Below are 17504 nucleotides of genomic sequence, written 5' to 3' on the forward strand. Positions count from 1 at the left end.
GATAGGAGATGATAGATAGATAGATAGACAGATAGATAGATAGATAGATAGATAGATAGATAGATAGGAGATAGATAGATAGATAGATAGATAGATAGATAGATAGGAGATAGATAGATAGATAGGAGATAGATAGATAGATAGATAGATAGATAGATAGATAGGAGATAGATAGATAGATAGATAGATAGGAGATAGATAGATAGATAGATAGATAGATAGATAGATAGATAGATAGGAGATAGATAGATAGATAGATAGATAGGAGATAGATAGATAGATAGATAGATAGATGATAGATAGATAGATAGATAGATAGATAGATGATAGATAGATAGGCGATAGATAGATAGATAGATAGATAGATAGATAGGAGATAGATAGATAGATAGATAGATAGATAGATAGATAGATAGATAGGAGATGATAGATAGATAGATAGATAGATAGGAGATAGATAGATAGATAGATAGGAAATAGATAGATAGATAGATAGATAGATAGATAGATAGATAGATAGGAGATAGATAGATAGGAGATAGATAGATAGGCGATAGATAGATAGATAGATAGATAGATAGATAGGAGATAGATAGATAGATAGATAGATAGATAGATAGATAGATAGGAGATAGATAGATAGATAGATAGATAGATAGATAGATAGGAGATGATAGATAGATAGATAGATAGATAGATAGATAGATAGATAGGAGATAGATAGATAGATAGATAGATAGATAGATAGGAGATAGATAGATAGATAGATAGATAGATAGATGATAGATAGATAGATAGATAGATAGATAGGAGATAGATAGATAGATAGATAGATAGATAGGAGATAGATAGATAGATAGATAGATAGATAGATAGGAGATAGATAGATAGATAGATAGATAGATGATAGATAGATAGATAGATAGATAGATGATAGATAGATAGATAGATAGATAGATAGATAGATAGATAGGAGATAGATAGATAGATAGATAGATGATAGATAGATAGATAGATAGATAGATGATAGATAGATAGATAGATAGATAGATAGATAGATAGGAGATAGATAGATAGATAGATAGGAGATAGATAGATAGATAGATAGATAGATAGATAGATAGATAGGAGATAGATAGATAGATAGATAGATAGATAGATGATAGATAGATAGATAGATAGATAGATAGATAGATGATAGATAGATAGGCGATAGATAGATAGATAGATAGATAGATAGGAGATAGATAGATAGATAGATAGATAGATAGATAGGAGATGATAGATAGATAGATAGATAGATAGATAGATAGGAGATAGATAGATAGATAGATAGATAGATAGGAAATAGATAGATAGATAGATAGATAGATAGATAGGAGATAGATAGATAGATAGGAGATAGATAGATAGGCGATAGATAGATAGATAGATAGATAGATAGATAGATAGATAGGAGATAGATAGATAGATAGATAGATAGATAGATAGATAGGAGATAGATAGATAGATAGATAGATAGATAGATAGATAGGAGATGATAGATAGATAGATAGATAGATAGATAGATAGATAGATAGGAGATAGATAGATAGATAGATAGATAGATAGATAGATAGATAGGAGATAGATAGATAGATAGATAGATAGATGATAGATAGATAGATAGATAGATAGATAGGAGATAGATAGATAGATAGATAGATATATAGATAGATAGATAGATAGATAGGAGATAGATAGATAGATAGATAGATAGGAGATAGATAGATAGATAGATAGATAGATGATAGATAGATAGATAGATAGATAGATAGATAGATAGGAGATAGATAGATAGATAGATAGATAGATAGATGATAGATAGATAGATAGATAGATAGATAGATGATAGATAGATAGATAGATAGATAGATAGATAGGAGATAGATAGATAGATAGATAGGAGATAGATAGATAGATAGATAGATAGATAGGAGATAGATAGATAGATAGATAGATAGGAGATAGATAGATAGATAGATAGATAGATAGATAGGAGATAGATAGATAGATAGATAGATAGGAGATAGATAGATAGATAGATAGATAGATAGGAGATAGATAGATAGATAGATAGATAGATAGATAGGAGATAGATAGATGATAGATAGATAGATAGATAGATAGATAGATAGATAGATAGGAGATAGATAGATAGGCGATAGATAGATAGATAGATAGATAGATAGATAGATAGATAGACAGATAGAAGATAGATAGATAGATAGATAGATAGATAGATAGGAGATGATAGATAGATAGATAGATAGATAGATAGATAGATAGATAGATAGATAGATAGGAGATGATAGATAGATAGATAGATAGATAGATAGATAGATAGGAGATAGATAGATAGATAGATAGATAGATAGATAGATAGATAGATAGATAGATAGGAAATAGATAGATAGATAGATACATAGGAGATGATAGATAGATAGATAGATAGATAGATAGATAGATAGATAGGAGATAGATAGATAGGCGATAGATAGATAGATAGATAGATAGATAGATAGATAGATAGGAGATAGATAGATAGGAGATAGATAGGCGATAGATAGATAGATAGATAGATAGATAGATAGATAGGAGATAGATAGATAGATAGATAGATAGATAGATAGATAGGAGATAGATAGATAGATAGATAGATAGATAGGAGATAGATAGATAGATAGATAGATAGATAGATAGATAGGAGATAGATAGATAGATAGATAGATAGATAGATAGGAGATAGATAGATAGATAGATAGGTTTCATCTTTTGCATTGCACTTATTATCCACAGGCCGCCTTCAGGTGATTGTACAGATGGGCCCCCCCTATTTCAGGTGATTTTTGGGTCGCCATATCTCTCTGCCTATGAAACATTTTTATATCTTTATTACATTAAAATAAATACAATATAAATAATAAAAAATAAATAACATAAAATTTTAGTAATCCTCTCCCGGACATTCCCCCCCCCCCTCCCCAGTACCGGCGCTGCCACCGACCATCATCCTGGTACTGAACATGTTCTAATGGATCTTTATACTTGCAAATGTCTTACAGGAATCTTCTCGTCTCCTCGCCTGCGCCGTTGCATATAATGTAACATAATGACGGAGATAATGCTTTTATCAGCGCCTCGCAAAGAACAATGCACACGATTACGTTGCCTAATCACTCCGCCAATACTTAGAATTGCGTGCAGAGATTTTTATGCACTGAGCTATCACATTTTATTATCTTGCTAGAATTCCCGGTAACATTGTAAAAAGTGGAGATGCCCGATGAACCCGACGTTTCTATTATTCTGAACCGGTGCCAGGCTGGGATAAACCAGTCATAGTGAATTCTATCAGATGTGTGCGAAGACGTTGTACCGAGATGGAGAACGGCCGTGCCGCTTTTTATCTGAAATTGCAGATTTTGTTATTTTCGCGTACGACAAAACAAGACCAATTATTTTTGTGATTTCCAATAAACCTCTGTGCCTCTTGCCTATTGTTATTCTGGCTGCACTATTGGGTGCATTGGAGTGCAGGGGAGCTGAGAACCATCTCAAGGATCAGGGGTGTCATGTAGACATAGGCGCGGCAAAATTGACCCGATAGGTCCACTATAAGGCTAAGTCTACGTGCGAGTTTGGCCACAACTCCATGGCACAACCAAAGATTGCCATGTTGCTCTGTGAGTCCTACACTAATGTAAGTTAATGGAGTCACAAAGTGTATGACACTGTCAGGGCTCCCAGGACTATATATCAATAAACCAGTGTATGACACAGTCATCTATCTACAGTGCAAAGACTATTCCCCATCTAAAATTAATTAAATCTAATTAATCTGTGCTCCACTAGTCCTCCTATAATTCTATACACTGTGCACCACTAGTCCTCTTCTATAATTCTATAGACTGTGCTCCACTAGTCCTCTCCTATAATTCTATAGACTGTGCTCCACTAGTCCTCTTCTATAATTCTATAGACTGTGCTCCACTAGTCCTCTCCTATAATTCTATATACTGTGCTCCACTAGTCCTCCTATAATTCTACAGACTGTGCTCCACTAGTCCTCTCCTATAATTCTATAGACTGTGCTCCACTAGTCCTCTCCTATAATTCTATACACTGTGCTCCACTAGTCCTCTCCTATAATTCTATAGACTGTGCTCCACTAGTCCTCTTCTATAATTCTATAGACTGTGCTCCACTAGTCCTCTCCTATAATTCTATAGACTGTGCTCCACTAGTCCTCCTCCTATAATTCTATAGACTGTGCTCCACTAGTCCTCCTCCTATAATTCTATAGGCTGTGCTCCACTAGTCCTCCTATAATTCTATAGACTGTGCTCCACTAGTCTTCCTCCTATAATTCTATATACTGTGCTCCACTAGTCCTCCTCCTATAATTCTATAGACTGTGCTCCACTAGTCTCCTCCTATAATTCTATATACTGTGCTCCACTAGTCTCCTCCTATAATTCTATAGACTGTGCTCCACTAGTCCTCCTATAATTCTATAGACTGTGCTCCACTGGTCCTCTCCTATAATTCTATAGACTGTGCTACACTAGTCCTCTTCTATAATTCTATAGACTGTGCTCCACTAGTCCTCTTATATAATTCTATAGACTGTTCTCCACTAGTCCTCTTGTATAATTTTATACACTGTGCTCCACTAGTCCTCTTCTATAATTCTATAGACTGTGCTTCACTAGTCCTCTCCTATAATTCTATAGACTGTGCTCCACTAGTCCTCCTATAATTCTATAGACTGTGCTCCACTGGTTCTCTCCTATAATTCTATAGACTGTGCTCCACTAGTCCTCTTCTATAATTCTATACACTGTGCTCCACTACTCCTCTTCTATAATTCTATACACTGTGCTCCACTAGTCCTCTTGTATAATTATATAGACTGTGCTCCACTAGTCCTCTTCTATAATTCTATAGACTGTGCTTCACTAGTCCTCTCCTATAATTCTATAGACTATGCGCCACTGGTCCTCTCCTATAATTCTATACACTGTGCTCCACTAGTCCTCTTCTATAATTCTATACACTGTGCTCCACTAGTCCTCTTCTATAATTTTATAGACTGTGCTCCACTAGTCCTCTTCTATAATTCTATAGACTGTGCTTCACTAGTCCTCTCCTACAATTCTATAGACTGTGCTCCACTAGTCCTCTATAATTCTATATACTACGCTCCATTAGTCAGCCATATTAATTCACACAAGACGATTTGTAAAGGTTTCAATTTTGTTAAAAATCAAAACTTTAGGAAAACTTGGGTCAGAACTGCTGGATTATGAATGAGTTGTCTCATCTCTACTATTAACCCTTTTATTTCTGAAGGCATGTTTACTTTGCAGTGTTTTTCCGCACCGGGCTCAATCTTTCGCCCAGTATGGTGTCTACCAGTTGTGCTTTTCCAGTCAAGGGCAGAGAGATGGGACAAATGTCCAGATCCTGTATCTGCCTGATGCTATTGAGCGGTCAGCTGGATGGCGGTAGAGCTTGTATCAGCCTTCTCTGCTTCAGATACAACCTAATAAGGGCTGACAGCCATCATCTTCTGGTGCATTAAACATGATGCTTGATGATGATCCTCTTGACCTTCCGAAGATCATTATCAAGAAAAATTTGATTAAGGGTCGTACAGGCTGCACTGTCAGGGTAAGCCAGCCATATTGGCTGTGATATTGAGTGCGTAAAGAATTTTATTTTTGTATTAAGCTGCAGGATAGGACACAAGGGGTGAATGCTAACCTGTATTTAACAATGGCCAAAGAAATCTGCTCGAAATTAAAGGGGACTCTACTTTTTAACATTATTAGCAGTTTCCTCTAGTCACATCCAGAGCTGCACATGGAATGCCTCTAACACTCTGCCCTTACATTAGCTCGAACCTCAAGAAGTTTGTTTGATGTGACGAGCTAGTGAAACTCTTGAATTGTTGCAATTCACAACACAAACTTGGACACATATAGGATATTGCTTTGTGTTTGAAAACAATGTTGTCTTGAAAAGGTGATCATCCCATGATGCACATATCTGGAAGTGTCCAAGAGGCAAGTTCAAGGACCTTTTCTTTATCCTAAGGATAGGCCATTATTGTTTTATTGGTGGTGCAACAGGTGACCCCTTAACATATTAGCTGTATGGGGCCACTTCCAAAAGCCATATTATACACAGCCAGAGGCAGTTGGCTCTGGTTCCTGCATAGTAGTCCAATGGTGGCGCTGTAGTTCAGCTTCTATTGGGAGCAGAGCCACGGTGACGGTGCTTGCCCACTAGACAAGGCACAGGGCTATTTGCTTCTGGCTCCTCACTCTCTATAGCACATGCGTCAGAAGTGGTCCCGCGTTGCTGATCCATGTGGGGGCCCATTGGCCTTCCACTAATGAGATATTGATGGCCTTGCGATTCAACAAAATTTCCTAGCCAACTCCTTTAAGAAAGGACACACCCATAGACTGATTGGCTATCACTGCTGGGGAAATCCTTAGAGGCTCAGCAGGGGCCACTACAGGTGAAACTTAGTATTACATGTTAATTTCTTAAATGAATAGCTGATTATGCCACGCACATCATGGGGAAGACCCATAAATCAAGCATTCGTGACATCTTATGTATTCTGTTTTCTGCAAAATTTTCCACCTCTGTAGATTCCGTTGACATAATTTTATTCCTTTCCGTCACAATACAGGAAACCCGCACCGGCTAATTCGTACAACTCTGACACCGCGGTCATTGGTTGAATTGTGCGTTTTGCTTCTGGCCTGAAAGATTTGGCTAACATTGAAATTGCATTAATAACATTATGTTAAAACAGAGCAAGAAAATTCTAAAAATACATCCATCTGCCACCTCCACATCAAGAAGGATTTTTCTCCTTCCTGCTACTCTGAGCAACACTCGGATGAATTGTTTGCTTCCGGCCCTAAAATTCATTTAAAGTCAATTGGTATTCGGGAAATTTGTTCATGTTTTACCTATTACCCTCATAAAGCTGAGAGGATTTTTCATGTCCTGATGTAACCTCTTCCGCTTTCTCTTTTCGGTTACTTTGTGTAAGAGGCGATAGATATAAATGAGTCCGTACAATAGAAGATTATTCCCGTCATTCATAATTGTGCAATTCTCCTCCTAGGTGGGGGGGGGGTCTAAGCGACAACTACATTAAAGGGGTTGCCCCCTATTAAATATCATGTTCATTGTATAGTTCATAAGAAATAGACAGTGTTTTGCATTGATATATAATTAACAAGTGATCTAGTAAAAGGTTATGGCATTTACTGAAATAGTATGGCGCCACCTGGTGTTCAGTGTGTACTGCAAAGTGCACGTCCATCTAGTGATCTGAGTGGTGGTGGACACACATGCTCAGTCACTCTGTATAGTGATCCTTGGCTTACATCAATGGAAACAGCCTTTGACCCGGTTTGCCAGGAAGGAGCAGAGTCTTTTGTACTGAGACATGGGTGGAAGTCAAGTTATTTACAGACTCCAAGAAGAGGGGTGCTCCAAGGGCCCCCAAAGAGTTAAATATCTCCTTCATTGACCCCACCCTTCCTTAGTGCCCCACCAGAGTTTAATGCCCTCCTCCAGTGCCCCCACTTAGATTAATGCCCTTCTATAGTGCTGCATCACAGTTTAATGCCCTTCTCCCTGCCCTCACAGGGTTCGATGCCCTTCTTCAGGCCCCCCATGCTGTTGATAGGGAGCAGTGAGTATCAGTCCATTACTCACCATTTTGCTCGATGGTCCTACTTTTCCCCTCCCCCTTCTGTGACATATCATGCGCACCCACAACAGTGAACTGATACTCACCGATCACCTCCTGGCAGCTTGTAGATCAGGGGCCTAAGGTTGCTGCCTACAAGATGATAAGTGGTTGGACAAGAAGCCTATGGGGTCCTGCTCTACCCAAGTCCAGGTCAAGGTTGGGGCACCATCTTGATTCTCAGATCAGCAGAAATGATTATGTAAAAAATTGTTATAAGTTGGCTCGCTCATCCCTATTTGGAAGGAATCTCCCTATAGATTCCTGGTTTTCAAGAAGCCTAGTGACTAGGGTTCAGCCGATCTTGAGATTTCAGGATCATTTTTAAAATCCAATTTTCGATCATTTTCCAGCTGATCCCGATCGCAATTGTGAAATTCAGCAATCGGAATCTGATCTTTTCCGATCCCGATCGCTCAACCCTAACGTTAGCTTTTCCAACAAGGATTGGACAGTAGCCAAGCCTTGTGGGAACTAACGTGAGACTTCGATACCACCTAAAAAGATCGGGATCGGAATTCAAATCATGATCTTGAAATTTGCTCGATCGCCGATCAGAATCAAATATTTTCCGATCCTGATTGCTCAACCCTACTAGTGACATGATCTGGGATTAAAGCAAATCCAGAATATCCTACACTAGCACTATTTTATTTATGATTAGAGATGAGCGAACAGTGAAATATTCGAGATTCGATATTCGTTTCAAGTAGAGCCTCAATATTCGACTACTCGATCGAATATCGAATCCCATTATAGTCTATGGGAAAAAATGCTTGTTTCAGGCGAAACCACTATTCGACTAAAGGAGAGTCACTAAGTCCACAAGTAGCAGGAGGAGAGTGTTTTGGAGGAGCGCTGTGCAGTTAAAGCGCACGGACCCCATTATAGTCTACGGGGTCCGTGCGCTTTAACTGCACAGCGCTTGCAGTTGCGCTGATAAAAAGTAAGCTCCCTCGTAACAGCAAGCTGCCAGCTCTCCCGACTAGCAAAGATGAGCCTGCGGCAAATCAACACTGGTTCTGCAGCAGGCTCGTCCTTGCTAGTCGGGAGTGCTGGCAGCTTGCTGTTATGAGGGAGCTTACTTTTTCTCATAGGAATGCATTGGCCAGTGTACAGCATTCGGCCAATCAACGCTGGTTCTGACAGAGGCTCGTCTGTGGGGAGGTGGAGTCTAAGATCAGACCACAATGGACACTGCTGTGGTCTGATCTTAGACTCCGCCTCCTCACAGATGAACCAGCGTTGATTGGCCGAATGCTGTATTGCTGTATACTGGCCAATCAACAGTGGTCAATGCATTCCTATGAGAAAGTAAGCTCCCTCGTAACAGCAAGCTGCCAGGTCTCCCAACTAGCAAGGACGATCCTGCTGCAGAACCAGTGTTGATTTGCCAAATGCTATACACTTTATAGCATTCGGCCAATCAATGCTGGTTCTGAATGGAATATTTACTGTGAATAGCGAGTAGTATTCGATCGCGTACGAATATTTTGAATACCGTAGTATTCGCTCCAATACCTCCTCGATGGAATACTACTCGCTCATCTCTATTTACGACCATGTAGAACACCATGCCTACGTATATTTTGACCCAATTGATTCAGGTGGATTTCCCCTTTAAGAAGGCATCCACAAAGAAACAAATATTCCAACTATTAGAAATGAAGGTTAAAAAAAAGCTGAAATTCTCCATGATTCCTACCCAGCGCAGATAATGAGATATTAATAAAAAAAAATAGTTGATGTGTAGAGTGATGTGAATGTTAAGAGGCTGCATTGTGCCCGGTCTCCAGTTTGGTATGGTAATGGAAATAGCGCCCACTTAAAATTCACAATGTTAGAGGAATGTTCTCTGGAAATAATTAAAAGCTTCTTTCATCGTTCTTGGATGTTTCTTTCTCACTCTTCAAAGGATAACAATACTGAGCAATAAAAGGACTTACAATATGATGGGTCATCCAACTAATTATAAGCTTGCCCTCCGCATTGAGATTCACCTTATGCATGGATGAGATTCCCGACTGAGTCAGAATAGCTTAACGGGAAACAATTCTGTAAATCTACACCAGATTATATAGGTATTAGAGAAGAAGTGCTGCCATGTCCTCAAGACATCCCGTCCTGTAAGTGATGAGCACCTGAGTTTTTGGGTTTTTTTTTTTACCACCCATATGGCTAATGCCAGTGAAATAGGCGTCCCTGGACAGGTCTCATGAATAGAGATGAGTGAATCGATTTTGCATGAATCAAATTCGGTCTGAACTTGAGCGAGTCCCAAAAGTTTTGGATTTGCTGCAAATGGAAACTTTTGGGATTCGCTCAAAATAATGGCTGGCTTTTTAACTTGTAAATCGCTAGTTTTATCGAGAGATTGGCGAACCCGTTTAGAATGAGCCAGATTTAATAGGAAGTTTCAAAAAGTTTGGTTCAAAACCAAATCTTTTTGGGTTCCCACGCATGAATCATTGATATGCTTTGGGATCTCTTGAGCGTTCGGAGTATAATAAGTGGCGGTGGCCATAGGGAGGTGCAGAAACATCATAAACACTGATACTCACTTTCCCTCACCAATAGGGTTGAGCCGATCTTGAGATTTCAAGATCGATTTTAAAATCCGATTTCCGATCATTTTCCAGCCGATCTCGATCCCAATCTCGATCATGAAATTTGCTCGATCGCCGATCGGAATCCGATCTTTTCCGATCCCGATCCTCAACCCTAGTCAATGCTTTTCTATGGGAAAAGTCACTTTTGGGGTTGAGCCGATCTTGAGATAACCTCCGATCTCGATCCCGCTGGAAAAGATCGGGTCGGAATTCCGATCGCGATCGTGAAATTTACCCGATCGCCGGTCGGAATCCGATCTTTTCCGATCCCGATCACTCAACCCTACTCACTAATCCTGGACTCCCTCAAGTTCCTCTTCAGTCCTTGTCAGGCCTCCTGGGTGATATGAGCAGGCACATGGGTCATGCCAATATAATGGTGCTTGTGTTGAAGTGCAATGACGTAGGCCCACCCCAGGTTACCACTATGACCCAATCACGGGTTTTATCAGTCCTACAAGACCTGTGGTGTCGCCCAGGAGGCTCAAAGAGGTCAGAAGACAAATGAAGAGGACCCCAGTGGAGCAACAAGAGACGAGACTAAGAGAGGTGAAGGACGGAATCTCACAATGTTTGCCCATCTCTAGTTATAGCCAGACGCCATTTAACATTGAATTTGAGTAACCAGTAACTCAGTCATGGCAGCTGAAAGCTATCATTGGCTTGTTTAAATCCCTTGTCGATGGTTGGGTTGCACCTGATCATAGAGCTATTCTAGAGCTATTCTTAACTACAGGTCATTGAGTGCGAGTAACCTTCGCCCTACCAGGACCATATTCTGCTGACTTGATTCTAGCGCGTTTCCACCAATACTAATATTTGTGGTGTATCTTGGAGGATCCACGTGCCAGAGAAGATCTCGGTAGGGTTCTTCACAGTCATTGACATATTTTTGAAACTAGGACAATGACTGAAAGTAACCCTGCAAGGGAATAACCTGAATCTGAACCAGTCGATGATAGCTTACAGCAGTCATTGTCTGGTTTAATGTGGTCCAGGTTACTTGTGGTTATCGACCTACTTTCAAAAATAGTGACAACGAAAAATTAAGAGAAATTAGGTCAATGACAGCAAGAAGCCAGCCACTGACAGCTGCAAGCTTAGATTAATGACTTGTGGTAACCTAAACCACATCAGGTTATAGATGATATCGTTTAGGATATTCTCCGGCATTGGCAATAAATAAATTACTCTTCAGGACAAATGGGTGGTGTTGACAACAATGTTGGGTTATCTCTTTGGTGCTGAATTTGTTGGCTTTGTTCTATTGGATTGGGTAAATAGGATTATCTTGAACCCTTGGTTGGTGACAACTCTTGGACCCTTGGTTGGTGCCAACTCTTGGAGGTTACTTTGGTGCTGATGACTCTCTTCCACCACAATGGTTATGGATGGTCATCTTGCTCATGATGCTCATACCAGCAAAGTATGGTTATGACTCTCTTCTATGTAAGTGGGTGCTTTCTCGAGCCTCTTTGGATGACCCTTAGCTATGACTTTGGTGCAGATGACCCATGACCCACGGTGACCCATCATCTCTCACTGTAAATGCTGATGACTCCTGCTTGTCTCTCTCCTGAGATGCTGTTGACTCATCTTATGTTCTGATGATGATCTTGAAGCATGAAAACAAGGAAAAATGGTGCAAAAGTTAAAAAAAAAAAAACGAAACTGTAGTTTGTCCGTAGACCTGAAGGTACGAGCCGACACCATTGTAATACTACTGCGTTCTGAAGGTTTAATTTTGCTATATTTACCAAGCGATGAGAGATGTCACTTCTTACTGAAGAGTAAATATTCTCACCACTTATCGGAGTCTCATTTGCCTGTGTGAAGGATTACCAGGCGGCTGGACGAGGTGGAATATTTGATTTACCTCTCCAGAGATTTCTCAGTCTTAACATGAAGAACCTTGATATGACACATATAAAGGGTATCCAAACATACAAGTCTAACCAGCAGTACCAACCAGAGAATCTTCACCAGCAGTGTCGAAAATTCTATTTTTGGGGAAATTCAAGACCATGACTTGTCACTCCGTGAAGTGGAAGTAGTTCGGTGGATCTTTGGCGCACTTTTGCACTTTATGCACCATTTTGTCCTTTCTGCACCTTGCTCACCATTTTTACAACAGTTCCTGACTTGCGTAGATTTCAATTTTGCGCTGTGGGACCTTCCACGCTGCGCGAGACTTACTAAAAGGTAAGATCCTTTGATACTTCAGGCGTATCTCTTGCCAGCAGGGTATGCATTTAAGATGGACAATTTTAATAAATTCTGACCTTTTTTTTTTTTTTTTTTTTGGGGGGGGGGGGGGGTGGGTGGGAACCGTTTTTATTTTGTGTATACAGTAGATTTTACTAATTTTCTATTAAAAAAAACCTTTAGGCTCAGGCCCCACATTGCGGAAATGCAGCTTTTTTTGTTGCGGTTTTTTGAGCCAAAGCCAAGACTGGTCACAAATGGAATGGGAAATATATAGGAAGCTCTTATATTTCTAACTTCTGCTCAATCTAGTCCTGGCTTTGGCTAGAAAAAAACGCAACAAAATCTGCCACAACAAAAGCCGCGTTTCGCAACGTGTGGCCCCAGCCTTAAAAAAAAAAAAAAAGAAGTATTGCATTGCAATTTTTTTTATTCCTATATAGCTTTTCAGTCATTTTTTTTTCTGCTACTTAATTTCCCTGATGTGTTATTCAACAGAACCAAATGAAATAAATACATAAATAAAAAATAAAAAAAGTGAAATAAATAATAAATAAAAAATGTGCAAAATAGATACATAAATAAATAACAAAAATGGGAAATAAATAAACAAAAACCCTGAAAAATAAATACATACATAAATAATAACAACCCTAAAATAAATAAATAAAAACTTGAAAAATAAATACATAACTAATTAATAAAAATCCTTAAATCAATAAACTAGTGAAAAATAAATACATAAGTAAATAGGTAAAAACCCTGAAATAAATATATAAAAACATGATAAATAAATACATAAATGAACAATAAAAAAAAAAATCCTGAAATAAATAAATAAAATCCTGAAAAATTAATAAATAAATACGTATGTAAATAATAAAAACCCAGAAAAAATAAATAAGTTAAACACCTAAAAAATAAACAGAAATAAAAACAGCAACACATGAACTGCAATGTATGTAGTGTGTCTTTTTTGTTGTTGTTTGTTGTTTTTTTTTTTTTTTTTTTTTTTTTTTTTAAAAAGAATTTCTGCAGGCTGACCTGGATGCAGTGTTTTTTTAAAATGTAGATTATGAGCCCCATATAGGGATCACAATGTACATTTTTTTTCCTATCAGTATGTCTTTGTAGAATGGAAGGAAATCCCATTTGTTCATTCGTTGATCCTGGCCAGATTCGACCCCAGAACTCCAGCGTTGCAAGGCTGCAGTGCTATCCACTGAGCCACCGTGTTGCCCTGCAGTGGTTTTTTTTTTTTTGCCAGAAAACCTAGTGAAAAAATGGTATGAAAACAGTAGGGGAAAAAAAATTGTGTGTTCCTACGATCTTTCAAGAATTTCCTATCACTGTTCTGTTAGCGATTTCAGTAGTCACCTGCTGACACACCAATATCAATGCCATTGCTGGAGGCCAGTAAGCAGAGACAACACAGGAACCTGCGAAGCCTGGACATGGAAGCAAGAAAAGGTAAGGTTTTTCTACTGTATTTTTTTCACACAATTGAGAGTAATCTAGAGCAAGTTCCACAGTTCTAGGATATGGTTACAGAATTTTGCTTCCCCTTTGAAATCAATGGAGAAAAATCAGAAATCCATGGTGTGTCCTCAACAGAAATTTACGTATTGTTATTGGTAACTGATTGGTGGGGGGCAGACTCAACAATTGTGAGAGGAGACTATGACCGATCCTAATCTTCCATCTATCTACACCCTGGAGAGGAGGCGGTGACTCCCGTCCTGCTCCCTGAGTCACATGTATTGAAAGGAGGCTTCCGATTGGCCAATTCCATTTGCATTCATTGCTTTCATTTTTGCAGAATGCCCAAATTTTGCAAAGAATCTCAAAAATGGTGAAACAGTTCAAGCATCGAAGAGCAAAAACAATCGTTGTGCGCTGTAAGTGCTTAATACGGAGGCGAGCGAGCGGCTACATAAGCAAAAGAGTTATTAAGCTCCATGAAAGCGTTTTGGGTACATTACAGTTTATTGCGAATGACTATGGCAGGTTTAGTAGTGCGGGTTTATTACTGGACCGGAGCGAGGAGCTACTTATTAATATGGCATCATATAATGAAGGAGCCGCAAATATAACCGGCATGTAGAAGTTCTTATATTCATGTTCTGTGCTTATCCTAGAGGTACAAGGAAATATCCTTAATCCGCAATAGAACATTCTATAGTTCTGTTCCAATAATCTGATACGTGACTGTGTGCCTAATTACCTAGTATCTCCATGTGTGGTCAAGTACACTTCTCTAATGTCATAGGCAGAGATGGCCGAACCTATGAAGGTTCATTTTGTTTGGGGTTCTTGTGGTTTGGTCCAAGGACTTGTTTCAGGTCCAACTTGTTCGTCAAGAACCGGAACTGCTTTTCTGGGGTCTGTTCACAATAATATGCTCGCCATCCCTCACCTCTCCTGGGCATTCTTGTGGCATCCAACGCTTCCCTTGTGGCATCCAACGCTTCCCTTGTGGTCCTCTTCTGGCTCCTTCCAGTTTCGTGGATGACAATACACACCCCAGGGGGACCACTGTGACCGGGTCTTAGCAGTTATGTGGGGCGCACTGACATAATGTGGTCTCCTGAGCCTCCACTGATCTTGGATCTGAAAACCCAGCGTATAATAGTGGTTCATGAGGAACGAACCCCCAAAGTTGGAGTCAAGCCTGAAACTTTTGGAAAATTTGTTTGAGCCGAACAAGTTCACAAGGGATACCACATCCAGCACCACTTGAACTATTGAAATTTCAATAGTTGCACCTTGTTTTCTCCAATATTAGTAGACGCTTGGGTGGTATTCATACTCATCGGGTTGCGATCAAATCCTGTTGACATCAGTAGAATGTTCTCCCAATTATCTCATGTGGCCATGGTGGATTATTGTCCCTAATATATGACAATGCCTCTGAGAAGGGGGTCGTTAGCAAAAAATGTTGTCACCCTACAACCTCCAAAAACTGTCTATAGCAGATATATAAAAAAAAATAAAAAATTTTTTTAAATTAAATTAATTTTTTTTTTTTTACTTTTTAAAGTTTTTGTTTGAGACTTTTTCTCAATTCTCAGAATTTATCCAATGAGAAAACCAGTGGCAAAGAGCAAACTCAGCTCTGGTATATTTCCATGTATTCCATGATGTCTTACTGTGTAAGGTTAGGTTCACTACTGTGTTGGGCCGTGTATCTTTCAGGCCACCGGGGGACCTGAACGACATAGAGCTGGTTCGCTAAAACTGCAAAAATGACAGCCAAGTTGGAAGTTTAAATTATTTTACACATGAACTAGAATGAAGAACAAGTTGTAAAATGTTCTAAAAATTAATTCAGTGTCTCAGTTGTGATCTTCAGCTGCCAGCTTGTATACAGGGAGCCTCCCTCTCCCTCACCTGTGGCGTATCATCCTGCAGATGCCTCCACCTCCTCCTCATGGATTCCACTGCTTACCTACCAAGTACTGAGCTGTTGATTCCCATCATTGAGCACTCAGGACTCACTTTTGTGTCTATTCAGACAGTGTATGTTTCGTTGGTGTTCCAAACCTTCAGGCTGCATCCTGTTCTTGGATGGTCTGTGCACCAACTGCCCAATGCTTGGTCTGATATGTCCTTGGACTCCTGAGCTTAGCTCCTTAATACACTTGCAAGCTAACTTGCCTTGATCAGGGTATTTAAGATAACCATGCACATGAATGCTCGAGTGCACGTGTAGCAAAGAGAACAAGGATATAATTTTATTGCCAGCTTATCTCCTTGGGAACACAAATCAAGCCTAATAAAATTCAGCATGCCTGATCCGTTTTCCTCCAACATATACCAAATGAAAACTGGTTGAAAATCTAAAACATGTTGGGGGGAGTTCACACTATAGTTATTAATGTCCGTTGCTGTCTTCCATCATAGCATGACAGCAACGGACATTAAACTGTCACAGAGAACACACAAACTGATGCGTGCAGGACTTTATCTTCTGTAACAAAAATAAACAAACATGGTAGTCAGTCATGTTGTTACATTGGTAATAGAATCAGCCCGCGACCATTGTCTGTGACAGTTTAATGTCCGTTGCTGTCATCCTATGATGGAAGACAGCAACGGATATTAGTAATGTTAGTGTGAACACCCCCTTAGATGATTGGCCGATCCTTCTGGAATTGACAGACCTGGGCATCCATAGTCTAATATATAAGGCCACTTTGGATACAGGGCCAGAGCATGGATGGAGATGACCATCTATGATTAACAGCATCGGTGACAGGGCACCCAAAGGTGCCTTGGAAAGCCACCAGGGGGTGCATCACTCTAGTTGTGAAGATGACTTCACGCCTTCATGCAACATTATCTGCCTGCTTTGGACATATTTAGAGTTATTTGGTTGGAGTGTCATGACCATTTTTTGGGGGGAAACATTGATCTAGACACTGGGCCTGGGCAGTGAACTTAATTTTTGACCCAAAGGAAGGAAATCCTAATTGTGTTTCTGGGCTGAAGTGGAGAATATCTCTGGAGTAGAGATGAGCGAGTAGTACTGGATCGAGTAGGTGTTCGATTGAATACTACGGTATTCGAAATACTCGTACTCGATCGAGTACCACTCGCTATTGGAATGGAAAAGTTCGATGCAGAACCAGCATTGATTGGCCGAATGCTATACAGTCGGCCAATCAATGCTGGTTCTTCTCCTACCTTTAGAAGTCTTCTCCGTGCAGATTCCCCGCGGCGTCTTCCGGCTCTTCATTCACTCTGCTAGGCATTGGGCCTGGGCAGAGCCGACTGCGCATGTCCGCTTGTAGTGTGGGCATGCACAGTCGGCTCTGCCCAGGACCAATGCCTGGCAGAGTGAATTCAGAGCCGGAAGAGCTGGA

This window comes from Leptodactylus fuscus, chromosome 9, assembly GCF_031893055.1.
Source record: "Leptodactylus fuscus isolate aLepFus1 chromosome 9, aLepFus1.hap2, whole genome shotgun sequence".
Lineage (NCBI taxonomy): Eukaryota > Metazoa > Chordata > Amphibia > Anura > Leptodactylidae > Leptodactylus > Leptodactylus fuscus.